The sequence below is a fragment of the Hirundo rustica genome, chromosome 3 (genome assembly GCF_015227805.2).
Source record: "Hirundo rustica isolate bHirRus1 chromosome 3, bHirRus1.pri.v3, whole genome shotgun sequence".
In the NCBI taxonomy this organism is placed as follows: Eukaryota; Metazoa; Chordata; class Aves; order Passeriformes; family Hirundinidae; genus Hirundo; species Hirundo rustica.
This window is the reverse complement of record NC_053452.1, coordinates 23,784,813-23,790,643: the sequence shown is the minus strand read 5'-3', so window position 1 is coordinate 23,790,643 and position 5,831 is coordinate 23,784,813.

The window sequence follows — 5,831 nt, the reverse complement described above, 5'->3', positions numbered from 1 at the left end:
ACTGACAGGCCCCAGTGGAACCCCAGACTGGGAGGCAGGCCAGTTTCATGTTTGTGCCTTATCTGCTTCACCCAGCGGGAGGAACCCTCTGGGCCGGCAGGATAGCACATGTGCCTGGGGACCCTCCCACCTGCAGTGCTGCTACCAGCTCCCCTTCCTCACTGCTGCACAGCTGTTTATCTGGGACAGCTGGAGCCTTTCGAGGGCAATGGTCACCTCCAGCTCTTCCTTTCAAGACTGCCTGCACAGCCTCTGGGTGTGCCCGAGTGCCATGATCTGCGAGGTCTCCACACAGCCTTTTGAAGCCGCCAAGGTGCAAACCAGCTAATGATTAAACCTGCTTTCTCAGTTTTACTGCTGGAGAAATGCTTCTGTGGCAGAGCCCCGGGGGGAGTACAATACTCCTTTCACATCAAAAGAATATGCAGACACCCAAGGTAAATACTGGCCTGCACTCAGCACACTTATTTCTGTGCTGCTATCTATTGACCCTGATGGTTTCAGTGAACTGAGTTCCTCAGCCCTCTAAAGAGTTCTCAGCACAGTGGTCAAACAAACAATGTCATTTTCTGGGTTTTATTTGTTTCAGTAAAAAAAAAACCCCAACAGCGTGACTGAAAAATACAAAGGAAACGGAGCAGACAGTCAAGAAGGAACAAAGACAGCAAGAGGGGAAAAAAAAAATCAAAAGCAAGTAATTGGCAGTGTTAGAATTAGTTATTTCTATTCATTCCAAATTTCTTGCTTCCTTCTGCCCACCTCGTTTGATTGCAGGGCAACAGGGGCAGTTTGTACAGGCTTCCCTTTAGTTAAAATTATTTGTTTATAAGACATATTATTTGTAATAAACGTAAGGGTATCACTTTGTAAAAACATTCTTATTCAGGAAGTAATAAAACACTTGCTTAGTTTAAAGTGTGTCCTCAAGTGTTTTTTCTGGATGGGTGTTATGCCCATGTGGCTTTATTCCACTGAATCATCCCCAGAGAGAGTAGAAATGAGGGATGGTGGGAAAAGAGATTTGGAAACAAATAAACACTCTAAATCATAAGGACAGGACTTTGTGCACAACCCAGGCCACAATAACATCAATGGCTCCCACAGGGCCAGAGTTCCTCCTGCATTTACCATCCAAGGACAAAACATAATAATCTTGCCCTCGTTTTTCCTGCTGCAGTAACTTTCCTTGGTAGTTTGCAAACCTCAGATCATCAGCGTCTGACGCATGGCAGATGTCTCCCAGAGCTGTGGAGCCCCCACACTGTCATTCTTCTGATGTCACTCATGCCTCAAGCTTAGAGGACTTAACAGCAGGGGCTGGGGGAAATGCATTCATCAACAGCTTTTACTACAATAGTTCTTAGTAACATTTGTATTTTGTGAAAAAGGACAGGTTTTCTTTGGAGCTCCCCATCCCTTGCAGATGCTCTAAGGGAGATGAAGGAAATTTACAGGAAATCTCAAGGGCGGGTTCTGAAATTATTGCTCAAAGGCTGATCATTAGGAGCTGTGGCTTTGCTTTAACTTTAAACCCTGACTCAGAGGTTCTCACGTTAGGGACTCCTGCCTAAAGTGTATCTTGTCTTCTTGAAATCTATCCAGCAGTGATGGAAAGGTTTCAGGTTGTGGGGAAGCCATCTCATTCATTTTTCAGTCTCTCAGCCCTGCAGTCTGGCTATCCCCGTGCTGCCGGTGTCTTCTGGCAAGAGCAGCTCCAATCACTCAGGTCCACACACTGGAAATGTTTCAGAAGTAGATAAATAAAACATTAATGAGGACCAATATAAGGGAAAATCCAGAAATAATACACTGCAAAGAGATGACCCTAATAAACAGCTGAGGGTCAATGGGCTTTTTATTGTGATGTTAAGCCCAAATTTTCATTGAAAGTTTCTCCATAACTCACAGAGGAAGATGTAATCGTGAAATGGGTACTAAATTAGAATTCCCAATGATAACAGATGCCTTGAAAAGCCAGTTACATGGAAATCCTCTGTTTCCAATGATGCTGAATTAGGGTTGATATTTCTACCACCACAGGGAAATTACAGTGAGATTCCAAGCACCTGTAAATAAACTACTGTTGTTTTAACAACCACTCTCCTTCCCAATACCAAGGGACAATTAGCTTAGACAAAATTTTAAAAATGGAAAGCCTATCAAATATAGTCTTTTGATACCTCCTCAGTAATCTATGTGAAATTACCTGAAATTATCCATCTGTTTTCTTGAAGAAGTAACCACTTCATAAAACACATGAGCAACAGCAACACTACTCTGGGCAGCCTAGATGAGGAAGCAGAGCACTGAGTGTGCACAGAGACAGGGTCATCTTGTTAATTCAGAGGGAACTTCCTCTCATCAGTTACTGGGCTCAATTTAAGTAATAAAATTAGAAGGTTGGATGTTGCCACAGAGACATTTTCAGTTTACCTTGTGGCCTGTGTTGGTGAGTTGAGAGGGACCCGATAGCTGGGCAAAGACATCTCAGCAGGGGTTGTTTCTTCTAGGTACATGCTTAAAACAGACCAAAACCTCACTGCCAGGTAATACAAGTCCTAAATAGGAATTTCCTTGGAATAACTCCCAGGCTGAGAGTGTCTAGTACATGCATTTATTTAATTCTTTATTATATTATGTATTTACATTACATACACACATCTATTAGACATTATAGTTTGTATTTTAATGTTTGCATGTATATGATGTATATATCTATACAGAAAATATATTATGTATTATATATTATGTTCATGCTTATTTCATGCATTCATGGTTACTTATTATTTGCCAAGGACAGGAAGGGACCTCACTGCTAATCGTGGGTCTTAATGTGGCTGGGAACGTGTGGTGTGAGGCTGGGTTCATGCCCTGTTCCTCAGCACTGCTGGGGCTGGAGGAGGATTTACAGCACGGTAAGGAGTCCTCCTGGCATTAAAGAAGCGAGCAGCTCCTATTCTTCCAGGCTGAGTCACCAGGGAGAATGAGCCTGTAGACAGGGAAGACGATCATTGTTCTGTGTTTGGTTACTAACAAGAGAGTAGGAGACAATTCTGTGTTTGCATATACTGAAAGCTGTCCTCACCACTGCAAAGACTCGATTTTATCCAGTGCTTTCCCTGTCGATGTGTCTGATTTTCTGTAAGAGAACAATTGGTGATTCTGCTGTAAGATCACTTTAAAATCTTCATTCAGAGCCTGATATTGTGGGATACTGGATTAGGACTGTAGTTGGCAGCGTATTTGGTAGTACATGTTTTTGTAATAACAACTATAATAAATCCATGCAAAACATGCACAGTCTTTCTCCAACTTTGTACCAATTGTTTCCATACAGCGTATCTTATCCACTGCTAACTGGGAAGGGTTAAATAGCATTATTCGGTATGTACAAAATACTTCACTACAGCATAGGAATTTCTTCAATCCCACTTCCTAAAGGTGAGGGGTTTGGGGGGGGAGGGAGGTGGCTCTTTTTTGGGTTGGTTAGGTTTTTTGGTTTGGGTTTGGGCTGGTTTTATTTGCGTGACCGGTTTTGGGGGTTTTGGTTGGGAGCTTCTGAGGATGTTTTGAGAAAGTTGTGATTTTTCCTAAACTGAAGATGGGGAGAAACATCTTGGTAAGGGATGCAGGGGCAGGACCTGCAGAAGGGCTTTAGAATCAATTTCCATTTCTGGCAGCGAGTCTTGCATACAACTGAGGCAATGCAAATAAGGCAGGCCACGTGCAAACGCTGCAAATCACGGCAATAATGCTGAGCTTAGAGCTGACCTCGGCAGCAAGTGCTACTTCACTTCCAGGAAAGTGGCTTTGAAGATGGAATATATACTGAAAAAAATTTTTTTTAAAAAAACAGTAAGTGACCAATAGAGCATCTGCAGCATCAGCGACTCTCCCGAGCGGTTTTCTGCCTCCTCTCCTCTCCTCTCCCGCTCACCCCTCCCATGCCGCCCCCGCCGCGGTCGCGGCTCCGCCGGGCTCTCCCCGGGCCGCTGCGGCTGCGGGCTCACCGGGGCCGTGCAGCCTCCGGGCCCGGGCAGGGGGGCACCGGGGCATCCCCTTTGGGGGGTGGGGGGATCCGGACCCCCGGGGCAGCGTCAGCTCCGCCGACGGCATGGCGGTGCTCCCCTCCCCTGGAACCGGAGCCGCTCCTCACGGTGTCCTTCTGTGGCTTCCGCCGCCGTCGTGAGGCTGGTTCGAGCTCCCCGACGGCTTTGGGCTTGTGATGGAGCATCCAGAGTGAACTCAGGACTCCTGGGTTGTCCTGAGGGAGCAGGGATTCCCTTTCTGTTTTCAGTCGCGGGAGGATTCGGGCTGTTCTACTCCCCTTTTCAGCTTCGGCCTGTGCTATTTTTCAGTACAGGTGTAGGGGGTAAGGGGATAAAGGCAGGGTGTTCCCTACTCAGCTGTCCTCTTCTAGCACCAGAGGCTTTCTATCACAACCCAAAGTTTGTAAACAAGAGTCAGGTGCTGGTGAGAGGCAGCGGGTGTGCCTTGTGCCACCAGTGCAGCCCTCACGTCCCCAGGGATGCCTGAACAAACGAGGGTCTGAGAGGGAGCAGCATCCACCTGGTGAGCTCTGCCCGTGTCCTGCAGGAATGCCAAAGTACCGCCCTCCAGAGTGGATCTGCTTCCACCTGCTCTACGACATGGTCTGTGGGACCTTCCTGTGGACAGCAAGAGGACATCTTCCAGGGCTGCTGTTCTTCACACCGCAGGAGTCTGGGCGTGGGTTCCTGGCTTCGTGGCACAGAGCAAAGAACAGCGTTGGGAGGGCGCAGGGTGCCACACAAGCACCACATTTTAGCATCTCTGTAGAAGGCAGCACATATTCCTCCATCTTCCTCTTCTCCAGAGTGTAGGATCAATTAGGATTCTTGGGTACAGCTCTGAGCAGCCTCAGTGTGGCCTGAGCGCTGGGGGCACTGGGAGAGAGCAGACCAGAGTCTTCTCCCACTGACAGCAGTTTCTATCTTCTCTCCCTCTCCCCAGAGTGCTAGCACCTCACCACATCAAAACATTCTCACTCATCCTGTGAGTTTGAAGAGAGAGGGTTAGGAGAAAACACTTTTTATGAGGACAAAACACTTAATTCATGGTTAAAAATAAACTTTATTCTTTTGGTCCACTTCCTCCAAGGCAATCTTTTTATGTCCTTGCTCACCAGCTTTATTGCAGTTAGGAGGGGGTTAGGCAACCCAAAGAATGAAACAACAGCGCCTGTTTCAAACTGCAGCAGCCACTTCAGTGACCCTGAACTGCCACCCAGGCACACGTGTGAATGTGAAAAGCAAGTGGGTTGCAGGGACAGAGGTATCATCCCCTGTGAAAGCTGGGAGGAAATCAGAAGTGGCAAAATGCCATTTCAGCTCAACCCCTGCCCATATTGTTCATCTTTCACCTGCAGGCCCCTGCAAAATTGCCAGGCAGAGCTGGACTCTAGTAAGTTTAGAGTGCTTTGTGCCCCCTGGCATGAAAGTGATCAAATAAACTATAGTGTGTATTGATTGGAAATGGATACTGAAGGAAGAAGGGGATCGTGGGAGATAGGGAAGTCTCTTCTTGCCTCTCCTTTCTATCCCCAGGAGCTCATCATGAGGAGACATTCCCATCCTGGGTTTACACCTGACACCTCCCCACCCATCCACCCCTTTCCTCACTTGCGTCCGATCCATTCTCTGGACTTTGTTAGCTAAACCAAGAGGAGTCCCAGTGTCAATCAACACAGACCACCGAGAGATGAACCCCGTACAGTGAAGAAAGAAGATTACAGATCTTACTTCAGAATTTGAGAATTGTATCTCTCAGGAGTTTATCATTTACTCTAGCAA